The following is a 19378-nucleotide window of genomic DNA, read 5'->3' on the forward strand; positions in this document are numbered from 1 at the left end:
CTGGCCCTGGAAAGCTCATCCCCTAATAAACCATCTTGTTAGTATTGTAAGTGCTACAGAGTCCAGTTTATAGGACTGATTGTGTCTTCTTCTTTTCCTCCACAGCCGGACCAGCCGTGGAAGAGGGCCGCAGCACCCCAGCCCCACCTCCATCTCCATCTCCACCTCGGAGACATGGGAGCCGCAGACACAGGCGTGTCTACGCCGACATCCTCCGGCAGCACGTCGAGGTTGTGCAGGAGCAGAACGCCATCCTGCTACAGAGGGCGGAGGCAGAGGAGCGGTGGCGTGATCGGCTCATGAATGAGCTGGTCCTGCAGCGCACGGTGCTGTACGCCACCCTGAGGGAGGTCAGCGGCTTGCCTGCTGCTGTGCCTGGTCCTGCTCCTCCAGCACCCCATGACCCCACCCCACCAAACCCCCCTTCCACAACAGCAGCCCTTTCCCCCCTTGGACCTCCCTCTCCCCCAGCCCCCCCAGCTCCCCAGCCCCTCTCTCCCCCTGGCCCTCCTCTCCCCCAGGCTTCCACGTCCCAAGAGCCCCCCAGCAGCCAGCCAACCGATAGGTGCATCACCCGATCCCGTAGCCGGGGAGCACCCCAAACACGAGGCCCAGCCAGGAAAGGGAAATCTGCCAAGCCCCGTTCAACCTGATCCCCTTCCCCCCTCCAGGTTTCCAGGCCCCTTCCCCCATCCAGGTTTCAATCACCCCCATCACCCCAGTTAAAGCACAAACAAAGGGTTAAAGGCACTGTTTGTTTATTGTATATAGTTTGGCAACAACAAAAATGAAGAAAATTTTTGTTATTTTGCCACATTGTTTGATTATATGTACAAAATTATAAATAAGTAAAGAGAACATTTTATTTTGAAACACACCCTGGTGTAAGTGATGTGTCCAAACTGGGTCAGGAGATGGGTTGTGGAGGGAAGCTTCTATTGGGGGCCAGGGCCCAGTCCCCCGGCAGATGCCCCTCAGTGCACTCAGTGGCCTCCACTGGAGAATTGCTCCCGGAGGGCCTCCCGGATGCCAACTGCAGACCGGTGAGCCTGGCGGATGGCAGCTGTCCGGGGCTGGGCAAAGAGCCTCTCCTGGGCATCAGCAGCTCTCCCCCACCCTGGTAGGAAGGCCTCTCCTTTCCTCTCCACGAGGTTATGGAGGACGCAACACGCGGCCACCACCTCGGGGATGTTGGTCTCCCCCATGTCGAGGCGTGTGAGCAAGCACCGGAATCTGCCCTTTAAACGGCCAAACGCACATTCCACCTGGTTGCGAGCCCGGTTAAGGCGAGCATTAAACTGCTCCTTGCTCGCATCCAGCTGGCCGGTGTAGGGCTTCATCAGCCACGGCATCAGGGGATAGGCGGCATCAGCCACTATGCACACCGGCATGTGCACATCCCCAACCGCAAACTGGCGATGGGGGAAAAAAGTTCCTGCCTGAAGCCTCCGGTACAGGTACGAGTTCCTGAAGATGCGGGCATCGTGTGCCCGCCCTGACCACCCAACACAAATGTCCGAAAACTGTCCACGATGGTCGACCAGGGCCTGGAGGACCATAGAAAAGTAGCCCTTTCTGTTTATGAATTGGGCTGCTCGATGGGGCGGTGCACGGATGGCAATGTGTGTCCCATCGAGCGCTCCTCCGCAATTGGGGAAGCCGAGGGCAGCAAAGCCGGCCATGACGCTGTCCAGATCCGGTAGACAGATGAGCCTGTTGAGCAGCTCCGAATTGATGGCCCTCACCACCTGCAGAACGAGACAGACAACAAAGTGTTAGAAGGGGTGCCTTATGTCTTAGGAGGAGAACCCACCGCCCACCTTCCCTCTCAAACAAACAGCCCGGGAATCCCCTCCTCAGAACCCCCCCCCCCCACAATTCAGGGTGAGTGGAGGAGCTCCCTCCCACTCCCACTCCCACTCCACTTGGCCCTTCCTGACAGTCTCCCTTCCCCCCACCCCAAACTGTGACTGTCCCCAGACAATGACTTACCTCCATCAAGACGGCCCCGACAGTAGATCTCCCCACTCCAAATTGGTGTCCCACGGAGCGGTAGCTGTCGGGGGTTGCCAGCTTCCAGAGGGCAATGGCGACCCTCTTTTCCAGGGGGATGGCGGGCCGCAGGTGGGTGTCTTGCCTTTGCAGAGCAGGGGCGAGCCAGGTACAGAGCTCCTGGAAAGTGGTCTTTCTCATGCGGAAGTTCCGTAGCCAGTCTTGGTCATCGCAGATCTCCATCACGAGCCGGTCCCACCAGTCAGAGCTGGTGTCAAACCTCCAAACACGCCTGTCCACGAAAAAGTTCGGAGGCAAGGGCAGTGTGGCTGCCGGACGGGGGAACCCCTCGTCCCTCTGGTCTGGGTCCAGCTCGGGAAGGAGCCTCATGATTGTCTCACGAAGATGCAGCAACAGCTGCAGTATGGTGGTGTGGGGCCCTCGCCTGCCCAGGGGCAGCTCTGGCTCCATGCCACAAATAAGGGTCTGCAAGCAGAAAAACCTCCAGAGAAAAAAGCTGCTGGGGTGTCCCAGGAAGCTGAGCACTCCAAAGCAGCACTGCGATGCCTTGCAAAATTCCTCAAGGGACAGCAAAGGCAGCTGCAGGAGCAGAGCAACGGGTGTTCAGGAGTGTCCCTCTCACCACGCGTCTCTGCAAAGGGCAGGCAGGCAGCACCCGGAAGGAAATGCTGCCCCCATGCCCTGGCAGAAGCAGTTCCGGGTGGCTTTCAATTTCGAAAGAGCGTCCGGCAGTCTGGACGCTCTTTTTCGAAATAGCGGATCGATCTTTCGATCCGCGCATTGTAGTCTAGACGCGCTCTTTCGAAAGAGCCTCTTTCGAAAGATGCTTTCGAAAGAGGCTCTTTCGAAAGAAGCCTGCAGTCTCGACACACCCTTAGGAAACAACTGATGGTCAGGATGCCCTTTGAGGTTAATATGAGAGGGAAAAGAGTTCAGTAGAGCTGGCCTTTCACCCATGTAGCAAAGTCAATGTGCATATATTCAGTAGCTTTCAACTATACAAAGCAACCTTCAGTGGCATAGGGACTTCCAAGAATACCCTCAAGCTTAGCAGATACATCATCACTTAAAAACACCTGAAATAACCTATTCAGACAAGACTAAGTAACTGGGTAGGACAGAAATAACATATGTGATAGAGAACCACAAAAGACCCATGGTAACAAATGAAGTTGAGATCATCTAAAGGAATGTCACTTCACTATTAGTAAGGTGAGGAAATACAACTAAGGAGAAAAGGGAAACAATCCTCTATTGAATACGTATCAAACATAACAACGTCAGCATAACTTATAAAAGTGGCATCCTTGGGAAGTGCCAGAATGATGGACGCTGGTAATGATGGGGAAGACAAAGATGTTGAGGAAGATGATGGCTAATACCTCAGGTTGTTCCAGAAGGAATGGTGTGAGTCTATAGCATGGAAATAGAGATGTACATTTCCTATCTATCTTATGAAACTGGGGTGTTTATGACTGTGCTAAATGTGTTAAACTATATTTGTAAATATACAAGAGTTCCTAAAGTGTAAGTGTTGCAACTGTGAACATCAGGGTTCCCAAACACATAATTAATTAAATAATGGGCCGGATGCTGGTGCAAAAGACCTGTCAATCCTAAAGGTGGTAACTGGAAATTAATAAGTAATCTTATATCAGGCAACACTTACTGAACATACAAGAACAAACCATCCAGACCAGTCAGCCTCACCTCTGTCCCTTGAAAAATCATGGAGCAGGTCCTCAAGAAATCCATTTTGAAATACTTGGAGGAGAGGAAGGTGATCAAGAACAGTCAACATGGATTCACCAAGGGCAAATCATGCCTGACATCCTAATTACCTTCTACGATGAGGTAACTGGCTCTGTGGATATGGAAAAAGTGGTAGACATGATATACCTTAACTTTAGCAAAGCTTTTGATATGGTCTCCCACAGTATTCTTGCCACCAAGTTAAAGAAGTATGGATTCTTTGGATAAATGGACAGTAGAGTTAACAGAAATCTGGCTAGACTCACAGGCTCAATGAATAATGAACAATGGCTGAATGTTAGTTGACAGCCAGTATTGAGCAGAGTACCCTAGGAATCAATCCTGGGGCTGTTTTGTTCAACATCTTCGTTAATGATTCAGATGATGGGATGGTGACACCTTCAACAGGTTTGTGGATGACACTAAACACGGGGGAAAGTAAATATGCTGGAAGGTAGGAGTAGGATCCAAAGTGACTAGACAAACTGGGCCAAAAGAAATCTGATGGGGTTCAACAAAGACAGAGTCCTGCACTTAGAATGGAAGAATCCCATGCACTGCTACTAGCTGGGGAACAACTGGCTAAGGAGCAGTTCTGCAGAAAAAGACCAGGGTATTACAGTGAGAAGAAGCTGGATATGACTTAGTAGTGTGCCTATGTTGCTAGGAAAGTTAACAGCATATTGGGCTGCACTGGTAGGGGCATTGCCAGCAGATTGAGGGAAGTGATGATTCCCCTTTATTCGGCATTGATAAGGCCACATCTGAAATATTGCATAGTTTTAGGGCTCTTGCTCCAGAAAAGTGGTGGACAAATTGGAGAAAGTCCAGGGAAGGACAAAAAAAAATTAGGAGTCTGGAGCACATGACTTATGAGGAGAGGCTGAGGGAACTGGGCTTCTTTAGACTTCAGAAGAGAAGAGTGAGGAGGGATTTGATAGCAACCTTCAACTACTTGAAGGAGGATTCCAAACAGGATGGAGTGGTGGCAGAAGACAGAACAAGTCTCATATTGCAGTGGGGAAGGTCTAGGTTGGATATTAAGAAAAACTATTTTACTAGGAGTGTGGTGAAGCATTGGAATTAGTTACTTAGGGAGCTGGTGGAATCTCCATCCTTAGAGATTGTTAAGATTAGGCATAGCCCTGACTGGCATGATTTAGTTGTGGGTTCATCCTGCTGTGAGAAGAGGATTGGACTAATGAATGACCTACTGAGGTTTCTCCCAATCATAATCTTCTATGATTCTTTCAAGAAGATAGGCCCCATGTTTAAGTTAGCGCTGAGCAATGTCACCTGTGCTATGACATAAAAGTTTGGGGCAAAGGCACCTGTTTACAATCTGGCTATATAAGTTTTTGCTGTTTTATTTCTCTGTTATTGTAGAGAAAAGGAGACCTTGCTGTATTCATATTAATCAATTATGACCTTTTCAGATAATTAATTTTATCCATGTTTTTATGAGAAAATGAGCATAAGAAAACAATTTAAGAACTCCAAATTCAGCCATGTAAAGTGTCCCAACTTCTAATAGCTGAACTTTGTGCAACCTGACATTTTAAAAGGCTATTTGCTTCTAAATCTCAGGCTATTTGGGCTGTATTGTCTGGCTATTTGTTTCTAAATCTTAAAATCAGGAAGACTTCAGCTGCAAGTCAGGCCCCTGTAACTCTTCGGCAAGCTACAATTAACTGTCATGGTAAAGTGCCTTGATTTACTCAGCATGCTAGTTTTCTAGGGTAGAAAATGTGCACCTGGACATTCATTACAAAATAGTAATGTTTAATTAATTAAAGTTAAAACTGAATAACACAATAAGCATAGTATCTGTGGGTGTTCTTTATTTTAAAATTAAATTCAATTTGTTTTAAGTTTCCCACAAATGTTTATTGGTCAAATAATTTTGTACTGAAAACACGATTGTATTATAGAGCAGTTTTGAAGTTTCATGAGATTCTGATGCCCGAGCTGTGGGACCAAGAAGATTGATTAGATACACAAACAAGGTAATTTGAAATTATGTATCTTTTCTTGTTTTTGAAAGTATCTATGTCCAACTGCTGGCCAGACTAAGTGGAAGAGCATTGTCTGTATCTATGCCTACCTGTCTTTGTCTATATGTAAATTAAGTATTGATTTAAAATGTCTCAACCAAGTTTGCTTAAACTTTCATGAAATTTTACATCTGTATTAAAATAAACCATTAAAAGCATCAGCCCCCAAACAGGGGAAAGTTAAAAAAGAATGATAAAATGGAAATTGGATCTTAACCTAAACTGTCCAAGAGTTTGCTGTAATACATAATCCAGCATCCATAGTCAATAGCCACAAAACTCAATTGTGAAATCTTGGACTTTAGAGTCACCTGCACTGTAAAGAGAGCACCAGAAATAAAGTGAACTAATGCCTAGTAAAAATGAAATCCCTGTAACCTGTTTGTTACAGACAAAATGCTTTAAAACTTAGAATTACTATGCTAACGTGCACTGACAGCACAAAAATTGCTATAAAAAGTTCAGATCCAAAATCCATTATATTTTAATACAATTGGATATCCTCTCCTTTCTCAGAAGGATCACATCCCAAGATAGCTTGTTGCTATGATTTCTTCAGCTCTAAAACAATCAACTTCTTAGGGGGAAGATACCCAGTCCACGTGATTTACACGTCATTCAAATCATATGAAAACACAGAGGGTAAAAAACAGATGTAAGACAAAAAAATTGATCTGTTTCTTAAAGGGAATAAAGCTCTCCCCTCTCTCAAATCAAATATAGTACAGAATATTGACTGTGTTGCCACTGTTATGGTAGAGAGTGGTTTATAAAAGCCGATCTATCTATAGTTTTTGCACTTTTCAAGCCCTTTTTTCCCCAGAATGAACCCCCAAATTAGCAAAACTATGACAGAATGCAGTGAACTGGAAATCTTTTTGTTAATGAGGCAGCAGGCCACCAAAGGGGGAAATAATGTGGCATTAGAGAGATAGCTCCTGATTTAAAGAGTTGAGTGGGAAAATGTCTTGCTCTGTGTCATCACCCTGCCCCCAACATGGCTAAATTGTCAAGAATTCCAACAACAGCTAGGCACTCCGTTCTGCTTGCTCCTACTAAAGTCACTGTTGGCAGTGCCACTGAAATAAATGGGAGAAGAATCACTTTCTGGGATATTAAACTCTGCTTCTCAAATTATACACCATTTGTGGAACATTTGTGATCTTGCACACTCCTACCATTCAGTCTTCCAAAGGTAAAGTCCAATGTAAAAATTGGCAAAGTGATGAAAAGTGAAGAAGTTTGTGGTGAAAATAAAATCCTTACTCTTAACTCAATATGCCTTCTGATTTCATAGACTGCTTTCCCATCTGTTCCTAATTAGACCCCTCCAAAAGCCCCAAAATACCAATATTATACAGAACTCTTTAGAAAAGAAGTTGATGACTCACATATATACTGCATCTGTCATCTTATAGTGTCCCAAAGTGCTTTACATAGTTTTTATAACAGAGATCACTCCACTCGGCATTGAAATGCTGTCTCATCTTTGATGGCAATTATCCTGTACAAGCAATGTAGGAATACATAGGAATATTAAGGACACAAACTGAAGACCCATTTGTACATGTCAAATTACAGGGGAATTTTAGATAATCTGAATCTTACTAGTCATTGTGGAATTCAATCACCACTTGATACAATATTGCAGAATTCCAAGTCAGAAGGTCATATTTTCTCATAGGAGCTTCCCCTACCAACTCCTCAGCACCATTGCCTCCAGCACACGCTTCCTGTACCACCTGAGATTTCCCTGGATCTTTTCCATGCTCTACTAACCATATTATCCCCTCTCAGCATACTGGGTAAATTTGACATTATCCTACTCTCCCCCAAATATAAGTGTTTTAACAGCGCATTGTCATTTAATAATACCTTTGTAAGCATCCCAAATGGAAAGAAAAACATTCCACTACTATCAGCACATGTTCCAAATTTACCTTGCATCAATCTACATTTTAAAGGGAGGCCATTTTGGGAATTTCTGGACACCCCAGAGGGGCAGGCCCTCTGGTAGAAGGGGCATGGTCAGGAGACTTTGAATGCTCCCAGCCACAAATCCTGATTGGCCTAGGGATGGGGGTCCCTGCCAGGGGCACTTTAGGCATGGGAGCACACTCCCCCAAGAAAGCAAGAAAGAGCAAGCACAGTAGCATTGTGAGGGGGAGGGGGACTGAAGGGAGGCTTTCTCCTTAGTTCAGGAACTGCCTCACCTCCACTCCCCATTCAGCACTTCCCAACCATTGGGAAAGGCCGGGGGTGAGAGGAGCGGACATAGTGTCTCTGACTCTCCCACCCCTCCTGGAAGGGTAGTGAGAGACTTCACGTGGTCCCACTCCCCCAGGCCCGAAATGTACAAAATCTCCCCCTCCCCCACTGCCAGGGGCACATGGTTCCTTCTGGTGCCACTAGCCTTTGGCTGGATTAGGAGGACTTTGCACGCTTCCTGTTCCCAGGTCTTGATTGGGCTAAGGACAGAGGATCAGCAGGGTGGCCACAGGCCAGATCAGCCTGCTTGGTGGGCCAGATCCAGCCTGAAGAGGCCCCTTCTCCCACTGCTGATCTACAGGTTGAAACTCTCTTAAGTAGGATTCTCTGGTTGGGCAATAGCCATGCTCTGGCATGGATGTTGCAGGACCAGAGAGTCCCTGTGGAGTGCCAGCAGTAAGGATCCCTGCGGGGTCAGCAGGACAGTGGGCTGCCTGCAAGTAGCTGATGGTGGAGCTGCCAGACTGTGTCTGCCCAGCAGGGCTGGTAGTCCAGGCGTGTGCATGGCTGCCCAGGCATGCACCATGCGGGGCTGCTCACAGTGCCCCAGTGCGGCGTGCACAGCTGCTAAGGAAGCCCCAGCATGCACTGTTGCCCCGAGTCCCAGCACACTGTGTGTGCAGCTGCCAGGAGCCCCAACGACCAGCTACCTGGCAGAGCCACAGCAGCAATGGCTGCCCAGCAGGTCGGCAGAGCAGCAGGGTGGGCAGAAGGTGGGGAGCTGGCTAAGAGGCCAGTGTCTGGGCCAGGTGGGCTGGTAGCAGGAATCCAAAATTGACCTCCCCTAATCCAGCAAAATCCCTCACCTGGGACCAGTCAGGCCCCAAGGGTGCCAGACCAAGGAGGACCAACCTGTATTTCATTTTATGGCACACATTACTGGGAAAGTTGCCTAAATATATCAAATAATTCCAGTTTTCTGACAAAAAAGAAGAGAGTTTTGAAGTATTTATTGATGTTATTTTTAAATTTCTTTATTCTATACTTGATTACATTTCAAAGGGGACTGTGTATTCACACTAATTAAATGGCCTTTATATTGTTGAGAAAAACTTTAAAATACTCAACAGAAAACACTTCAGAAGTCAGGCTTCAATTATAGAAACACTTATTTTACCATTTTCCAAGGTGATATGCAATTGTTTAAAGTTTTGAAACATAAGAATACGGTAAGATTGAATTTATCCATTGTTTTTCCTCAAGTTCCTTACAATTTTTTGTAAAGAAGCATTCAATTGTGACAGGCATGCCATTAAAAATTACTTTATAAAATGCACATCAGTGGTAAAGAATGGCATTTGATTTTTTTTTTAAATCAAATGTTATCTAGTGAGGAAATTTAATATAAAAGGCTTGATCAAAATGGCAGCTCTAATATTGACAGTAAATTGAGTTGGCTTTGGTGCTGTTTGACAGGGCTGATTACACCAGGAGACCAAGTCCCCAAATGATTAACATAACATTTAATTTGCAAAAGCTATTAACCTTTTTCAGGTTTGTTAACTAGGAGGGTTTATTACCTTTTGCTTTCAAAGTTAAGCCCATCACAACTCCCAGCTGATAAATATTGGCAAGTCGCATGCACAGAGCCTTGGTAAAACTCTCACATAAGAGTTGACATACAATCATTATTTAAAATGAAATTTTCCTGACACTGGCACTTACTTTAAGTAAATGCATTTATACTATCACAATTTAACCTTTTTCATGCAATCATGACTTCTCTTGGAAAGTAAGAACTATGCTACGGTAATATATAAATTAAATAACAAAAAGGATGAGATTTTTGGTGGTCGTAATTTTTTAAAAATCATTTATCAATAGTTACAAGGTAGGCAACTGGCTCTCCTATGCGACTATACTCTCCACAGGGATGGCTCAGGCTGGAAGTCTAGAAAGATGAACTGCACAACTGATCCTCAGCCTGAAATCTACATATGAAATTTCCTGGATAAAATCATTTCCTTCTCTCTTTTTCCTTTACCTCACAAAAAAAAATCATTCCTCAAAATCCATTAATTCCATTTTTTTCTTCTCAGGCCCCTCACTCCTTTCCTCTGAGCCTGGCACCTCCTGAACCATTGTCAGACATTCCCTTCCCAGCATTTCGTGGAAGGTTCCCTTATTGGTTGCATTGTCTGGCAGTGCTAACTCATAAAAGGAAATGTGCTGAGAGGTGAAAATTCTGTGGCCTCTACTGATAGCCATGAGAGCAGGGAATTGTCCTGAAGTGGCTGGCTCAAATCAGAAACAGCTCCTCTGCAGTGATGGGCAGGGAGGGTGGCTGGGGAAAGACTTCCATAGGTCTTGATGTAAGGGAATCTCCTCTACCCAACACTATTTGCTCCTAGCTAGTAATACAGTGGCTGATGGGTTGGTGTCCAGTGGATGATGGGGACTCCGGGTCCTGCCTCTACTGATTCTTCAAATTCAGAGATAGGGGGAGACAGATAGGCATTGGCCACAAGAGGTGACTTTTAGTTGTTGCAGCACTGCTTGAGTGGCTGATGATGGGGAGAAACTGGGACTATATTATGTATCCTTCACATACTTCTTGCAGCACTGGTGGAAGGATGCAGCAGCTATGTTGGTTCCACTTTTTAGCAGTTGCTGGAGCAATGACAGTAGGGGGCAAATCCAATGCCTCAGAAGCTGACTGAATGATCAGCAGCCTCAGAGAAGGATGAAAATCTTACTAACAAGAGGAGTAATACTTGTGTAGGCCCCCTTTACTATAGGAGCCTCTGACTTTTACTGGGGGGGCTGCAATTGAGCCCTAGAGACTGCAACTCCCATGATGCCTTAGGAAAAAGGAGGGAAACTGTTGTTCTCTTCCTTACAGTGCAGGGAGAGACTTGGTGGAGAAAGGAGCCCAATTGATGGTGCTGAACCTTTTAAAGTCCAGGAATTGCTGCTGGAAGCCGGAGCCTGCTGTTGAGAGCCTGCTGGGGCTTGGATCTAGCAGGCAGCTTCAGCGGCTGTTGGTGATTGTCCCTGGAGGGGAGAGACCCTGGCTGTGCCTGTGGCTGAGAAATGCCTGCATAGAAAGAACTGTAATAACATTGGCTCTTTAAGAAAATGCTGCCTGGGATGGCGCACAGGAGACAAATTAACCCTGGGTCCAAAAAGAGCCACAGTGATCTGCCCAGGGAACCAAAGCTGCTGGTGTTTGGTGGGGCCTGGTCAAGTGGCAGAGGGATTGTGCAGCTTGTTGCAGAGGTGGATTTACACTGAAACATACCATGCCCCAGGGCCACACAGTCCAGCACTGGGTATGGCACCTCCCCTGCAGGAGGTGGCCACTCTGCAGGAGGACCAGTGCCTCTGCAGAGAGGACTGTGGGGTGGCAGGAGAGGAAGGAGGCTCACGTGAAGGCTGCAGATTCAGGAGAGCTGGCAGAAGGTGACAAGCAGCATGATCACAGGCTGGAAGGCTTCAGAGGAGAACGTGGCAGCCGCACAGCTGGCTGGAGAAAAGCAATGCTTTGAACTGGGAAAGTGCCACTTCTCTCTAGCTGCCAGCTGTGCGGCTACCCAGTGCTCCTCTGAAGCCTTCCAGCCTGTGTTCATGCTGCTGCCAACCACCTGGTGAATGGCAGCTGCCTGCAGGGTGGCGAGGGAGGGTGGCGAGCCGCAGCTGCTGGTGGTGGGGCGGGGGAGAGGGAGGTGACTGGATGTTATAGAGCCCTCAGCCAGCAGGAAAAACCCGCACATTGAGGTGGGAAAGCACCGCTTCTCTCTGGCAGCTGGCTACGTGGCTGTGCTGCCCCCTCTTCCTGAGTCCTCCAGCCCCTGTAATGTTGTGCCGCTGTTCGCTGCCACCAGGTGTGTGGCCATTGCTCATGGCGGGTGGGGTGGGGAGGAGCACTCAAGTAGCCAGTGGAACTGTGCCCATCCCTCACCTTCAGGTGGAGCACATGTGGGTCCAGCCAGCACTTCTTGGTCCAGCCAGCGTAGGGCCACTGGGGCACCTGAAGCTGTCCTGAGCAGCCATGGAGATCTTCATATCTCCTCTGTCAGTCTTCTTCTCCAGCCCCACCATGGTGGCTCTGCTCCAGCACTGTTCTCCCAGCTCCTCCCTTTCCACCAACAGCCTCGCCCCACACACATACCTTACCCGTTTGTCAACGGTCACTCTAATTGGAGAAATGTTGCAAGAGATATTGCTGATCATGAAACTCCCAAAGCTCATAGTATTGCTATGTGTTAGCTTCTTCAAATATGTAAATTATGTAGAAGAATTGATTCTGTGTAATTGGCTCAGTTTGAGAAGGAGTGTTCTTATTGGAGGAAAGTGCTGAGATATGTTGTTGCCATGGTGAAATTGCTGTCTTCTTTGGAACTACCTTTAAGAGGACATGATGAGTCATCAGGGTCAAATCGAAAAGGTAATTCTTTAACCTGCCTTGACTTTGACAATTTTATCAAAGAACATTTGAAAAATTATCAGTATTGTGGCTCAGGGAAGACCAACTTTTTAATGCACCAAATCTACAATAAATTCATTACTATAATGGCAGAGCAGCTCAGAAACCAATTCTCTGATGAAGTCAAGGATGCCAACTACTATTCCATAATAGTCAATTAAACACCAGATGTGAGTCATGGATACCAATTTACATTACATTTTAAGATATGTGACCAGCAATGCTGAAGTTGTAGAGTGTTTACTTCATTTTCTCCCACTAAAATCCCACACCTTTGAATGTCTACAGACAACAGTTTTGGAATTCATTGCAAATTTAGGTTTGGATATCAAAAATGGTTTTGGGCATGGCTTTGATAACGCCACAGATATGACAGGAAAATAGTCAGGTCTACAGGCAAGATTGAACAATGCAAATCCCTCTGCTTTATTCATACCAGATTCCAGCCATTCCTTATATTTAATTTGCAACACGCCAGCCTCATATTGTGAGAGAGCTACACATTTTTGTGGCTCAGGGAAGACCAACTTCTTAATGTACCAAACCTACAATGAATTCATTACTATAACAGCAGAGCAGCTCAGAAACCAATTCATTGATGAAGTAAAGAGTGCCAAGTGCTATTCCAGAGTAGTCTATTCAGCACAAGATATGAGTCATGGAGACCAATTAACATTAATTTTAAGATATGTGAGCAGCATGGTAAAATAGTAGAGTGATATCTTTGTTTTGTCCCATTAAAATCCCACAATATCTTGAGACAACGGTTTTGGAATTAATTGTAAATTTAGGTTTGGACATCAAAAATGGTCTTGGGCATAGCTTTGATAATGCCACAAATGTGGCAGGAAAATATTCAAGTCTACAGGCAAGACTGAACAATGCAAATCCCTCTGCTTTATTCATGCCAGGTTCCAGCCATTCCTTAAATTTAATCTGCAAAACTCCAGCCACATCTTGTGAGGGAGTGTTGCACAGGGAACAGTGCAATGTTTAATTTTAATCTGATTAAGACTAAACTAGGCTCACTCTGACTACTAAACAGTTAATGTCCCTGGATTCAGAAGCAAGGAACACCTGATAAATCTGTATCTGTCACTGGCGATTTCTTTAATAAACAGGCAGACACCAAATTTAGGGCCAAATATATTGTTAGAATTTGTTCAAAAACAGCATACACAAGAAATGACAAACAGAAATACAACCCACCCTAACCCTAGAAGAAAGAAGACAGAAAATCCCTCAAACAAAAGGAAATATACATTACAAATGATTGATGTACAGCCATTGCTCACTACCTGCAACGCCACAGCTAGTGTCAAACCTTAGTGGAGGATCAGTGAGGAGATCCCTCAAGTACCGCTATCCAAGCTTTTCTGACACAGAACCATCCAGGAATCCTTGACCTCTCAGAATGTAGCCTTCCACTGGATCCAGAGGCAAATGACCCTTCAGTACATTCACATAGTCCGAAATGCTGGTGGCAGTGATGTATATGTCCAACTGCCACTATCTCTGGTCTCAACCCCCAAACATGGGACTTCTCCACATGCAGGTGGCCCACAGGATAGCTATATAGTTGAGCCCACACTACATTCATGATGATGATAAAACTCAACCCCTCTCACTCATTCGTACGTACATATACACAAACGCACACAGACGAAACAAACCATTCAAACAGACTGACCAACCATACCCACAAATGAACGAACCTGAACTGAACTGAACAGAGGGGTTTTATTAACATTTTGGTGGGAAACGGTCCATGAGTGTTGAGTGCATAATTTGGTGATGTGTGCATAGATTCCACAGGGTGGTGTGCACCTATGTAAGGCTATGTGCAACCTTCAGGTGGTGTGCGGTTGCTAAGAGGCCAAGTGCACAGTGTTTGAGAAGGGTGCAAAAGAGGACTGAGTGCAGACACTGGCTTTGGCGGGAAAACTCCTCTCCCTGCTCTCATGGTCACACAAAATGGCACCCATCAGAGACTCCATTTTGACTAAACTCCATGACTATAACACTCATACGTTTATCCATGGTAACAGGAGCTACACATTTTTTTGGATTTGTTCAAAATATGTATGCTTTTTTTGTTGTTGGTCATTTCCACACATCTGTGGAACATGCGACAATCATACTTGGAGGAAGCAAATGGAAAACATTTGACAGTCAAAAGAATTTGTGACACCACGTGGTCTGCTTGTGCAGAGGCTGTTTTGGCTTTGAAAATGAGCTATGAAATTATAGGGATAACCTTATTAGACATAGCCACATTACATTCTGAAAAAACACATGTGAAAACTGAAGCAAAATCCTTAGCAGAAATTTGAAAAGTATGATATTGCTCTTTTCACTATTTTGTGGAACCATTTACTTCAAAGAATTAATGTCATCAGCAAATCACAGAAAAAAGTTGACACAAATTTATTGAACACTGCACAGCTGTTAGCTTCATTTACAAGTTTTATCATGGAAATTCTAAATGACTTATATGTCTATAAGTTCCTTTGATATATCTCATGAGAAGAGTAAAAAAACCCAGGAAGTTATTTATTGATGAAACTAAAGAGAATGAAATTAATTTAAAAGGGAAAGAGAAGATCATAGTTGAGACAGTCACTGTGATTTGTGACACATTAATAGTGCAATTGCAGAGTAGAGGTGCATCTCTAAAGAAAATTATTGATTTATTTTGCATGTTTTCTTCACAGAAGCATGGATGAAGCTGCTAAAAGCCACTACAATAAGATATTAAGTGAATTCTACTGAGAAAACATAGAGACAAATCTCTTTGAAGATGAAGTGAAACATTTCATTCATTTTCTCAAAAATGAGGAGATCTGTGCTTCGAGATCACCAGTTGATTTGCATAGACTTGTACAAATGTAGAAACCATTCTGAAAATATTTTTAACAATACCTGTCACAAATGCTTCTGGTGAATCTTCTTTTTCTGTATTGAAACAAGTGAAAATTATTTGCAAAATATGAGGAGTCAGAAACACTTGACAAGTTCAACAATATTGACAACTGAAAGTGCCTCTTTACAAAATATTAATTATGATGACTTAATTGATGATTTTGTAAAGAAAAAATATCAAAAGATCCTAGCCTAAACTAAGTCTAACCCGACGCAACGCTTGAAACGGACGTTGCACAGGCCTTTAAAGGCTATGCTAATGCTAACAGTTAGACTAAAAATCAAACAAGGAACCTCTCTTTATTTTTGTTTACTTCTCATTACTTATAAGAGTAGGATGAAGAGAAAAGAATGAAAAATGGAAGGGGCAGGAAGAATTAATGTTCTTTTTTCTTGGCTGCCCTAAAAACGAAGCTGAGCACAGGGGCCCACTAACTCTAAATCCACCACTGTTGTGTCGCCTTGCCTGGACTGAAACACAGAATCTGCATAGGGCTGTCTCCATTTGCAGATCTTCAAGCGTGCCCACGCAAGGAAGTGTCTGGGACTCTGAGATCCAGATGAGTGCACAGTCTGGGTGGGATAAATGGTGGCAGTGTAAATATCAGTTAAATACGTTTCATTTTTTTCCATGTACTTCTTTTATTTTATTAACTTTTAGTCTTTTAAACCCTGTTTCTTTAAGTGGTTAAGTAAAGGTGTGTTAGTTCTAATTGAATCAATTACATGTATATTATGTATACTTGTTGTTTTGGAGTTAGATCCAGATTATTACTGGAATAATTTTATTCTTGGAGACTCCCAAGGCACACCATTACATGTGTACAGGGCCAGCCAGGAGGAGGCTTACACCAGTGTGCATGGGGCCTAGTGGTTTGGGGGTGGTTCACTGAAATGATCCTTTAATTAACCCCATATTTAGATTTTTTTATTAAAAGAGTCAGTGTAGAGAGGGGAGAAATCCGTTGCTTCATCCCAGTTCCCTACTCTACGTCAAGCTTCTTTTTCTTTTCAGCCCTCACAATTAGTTTACATCTTCATAACAAAAAGGGCTAGAGACTTACTCTGCTTTTTAAAATGAAAGCTTATATTCTCCTTCATTCCTTCAGGGGAATAATAGACTGTTCTGCTAGCAAGGGACACATGCACATTCCCCTGAGTTCCTCCCAGGTCAGCAGTGCTCTGTGGTATATTTACTAAAAATAAGAGCTAGAATCCATGAAAACTCTTGGGGCCCAGTTTTCCTGAAGGTTCACAGGCTCTTGCAGAAATTTTGAACTAGATCAGTTTGGTATTGAAGGTAAGCCCAAGTGATCATTACTGAAAAATTGAAGGAGATTTTAATGAAGGAAAAATAGTAACATCAGTAATAGTAACATATTCATGCTTTTGGTCCCTGCTAATTTTCTTTATCTAAAGGAATGCAAGGAGATCCTGGAAAAGCCATGGGAAAAGATGATAAAATTACTAGAGATAAGCCCAAACCAAAACCCTACTTATGAATATCTCCAGCTTTGGAAATAATCTGAATATTGTGCACTGCTTTCCAGACCCCTGCAGACCGCACTCTCTTTGTAAAAGTAGTGACAGGAATACACCACCCCTTGAGTCCTGTCGTGTCAAACCCATTATCAACTGAACCTTCACAGAATTACTGTGTACACAGCAGCTTGTATGATTCAACTCAACACCAATATATTGCTTAATGCCACAACACTTAATATATTTATAATGAAAGCAAGTATAAGTTTATTAGCAGAGATTCAAGCAGAGATTCAAGTGATGATGACTGAGAATATTGGAAATAAATGATTACATATAAAATAAGATCATCATATGCTTTCCATAGTCTAAACTTAACTAACAAGTTACCCTACCGTCTAAAGAACCTTATCTCACTCAACTTATACTGTGGTGTTTTCAACCAAACATGGTTGAGACTCCTCTTTTATGAAGCAAATATGTCCTTTTACATCTTTGATGAATGATGCCAAGATATTCACTTTGTTCTCCAAATATACCAGAACAAACCTTTGATGTGCACCTCAAAATAGGTTCCTCCATTTCCACCACCAAAACCAATGCGTGGTTATTTTTTCTCTCTATTACTGCTCTCTCTGAAGTTTTCATAAAATAGAATCTCAAAAATGTAGGACTAGAAGGGACCTCGGTAGGTCATCTAATTCAGTTCCCTGAATAAGACAGGACTAAATATTATATAGACCCATCTCAGACAGATATTTATCTAACCTGTTTCTAAAAACCTCCAATGACAAAGATTCCACAATCTCACTATGTAATTTGTTCCAGTGCTTAACTACCTGTACAATTAGGTTTTACCTAATATCTAACCTAAGACTCCCTTGCTGCAGTTTAAGTTCATTACTTCTCCAGTTCTTAATGGTTAAGGAAATCAATTCATTACCCTCTCTTAATAACAACCTTTCATGTACTTGAAGATTGTTTTCATATCCCCCCTCTGTTTACTTTTTTTAAAATTAAACAGACCCACTACTGTCAATCTATGTCTTCCAGAACTTTAATCATTTTTATTGCTCCCCTCTGGATTATCCCCAATTTGTCCATATCTTTCCTATAATGTGGTGCTTAGAACTGCACACAATTCTCCAGTTGAGGCCTAATCAGTGTGGAGTAGAATGGAAGAATTACTTAAAATGTCTTGCTAGTACCACTACAGGTAATACATCCCAGAACTATGCTTTTTTGTGACAGTATTGCATTGTTCACAACCCTTCCTTAATGTTCAGTTCAAACAGGTGAGAGAGAAGACTCATTGTGAACCAGACAATGCTTAATTGACATGTAAATAGCCAGATAGATAAGCAATTCTTGTCTGACAGCAAACATGTTTTACACCTTTTGCTGGTGACTGGACCCTAAACTCCAACTTTAGTAACGTAATTTTCATTGTACAGGAGGCCCCCAACTTGCAACGTGATCGGTTCGTGGGAAAGCGTTGCAAGTCGAGGGAGTCATAACTCGAACCTCATTTACAATAGGCATTGTGTGCCGTCATACATGTGGGCCAAGGACGTACATTGGGAGGTTTCGGCCCCTTCCACATTTACAAAAATGGTTGTAAGTGCTGGGGGTAGCATCTCGGGCGGTTCCATCTCAGGGGTTTTCTGTATATACATTACTCCTTACAGAACTGTACATATATTTCACAATGATATTAATTACCAGTTTGACACTGTCTTTTATTTGAAATTTCACATGATATTCTTTGGTGAACTAGAATGCATATATCATACTTGAGCAGTTCCTGGTAACCCCCTTATATCTCCTTTGTATCTCTTGTCCATTGGCATTAGTATGTTTCTAGGTTACAAACAGGCAGAACTACAAATTCATATCAGAACATCCTGAAACTCAGGTTGCTACAGCCCTGGCTAAGTTCTTTCCCCTCCCGGTAACCAGGCAATGGATCCTATATGGGTTTCCAGCCACCTTGGTCTAGGTAGAGACACGTCACTCTTTCCAACTCTGGGCCTCCAGAGGATGCTTCTGGGTACACATCCTTTCTGTCCCCCTCCTTTGGGATATGGGCTTCTACAGTTCAATTGCCCTAGTCCCTGAGAACAGTGCTGAAACCCCTAAGCCCTGCTAGTAGTTTCCATAAGCTTCTCCCTCAGTTCACCCACATAGACACTCTGGTGTACAGTTTAAGTCTCTGGGGACACAGAGCAGTCAAAGTGAGGAATGCATACTTTGCAAAAGAACTTGTTAAATACACACACACATGGTTATTTTACTCTTGAAAAGCATATGAGAGCTATAAAGTTATGGAATAACACATGAATGCAATTTCCCCTGTCCTCAGAATCCTCACCACTCGGGAGAGTTTTTGAGTTTTGGTTGGTATCCTTTGAGGGACAGCTAACGTCCCTCCTGCTGTTACTCCACCAGCTGTGTCTTCTCT

Source organism: Pelodiscus sinensis, chromosome 2 (genome assembly GCF_049634645.1).
Source record: "Pelodiscus sinensis isolate JC-2024 chromosome 2, ASM4963464v1, whole genome shotgun sequence".
Lineage (NCBI taxonomy): Eukaryota > Metazoa > Chordata > Testudines > Trionychidae > Pelodiscus > Pelodiscus sinensis.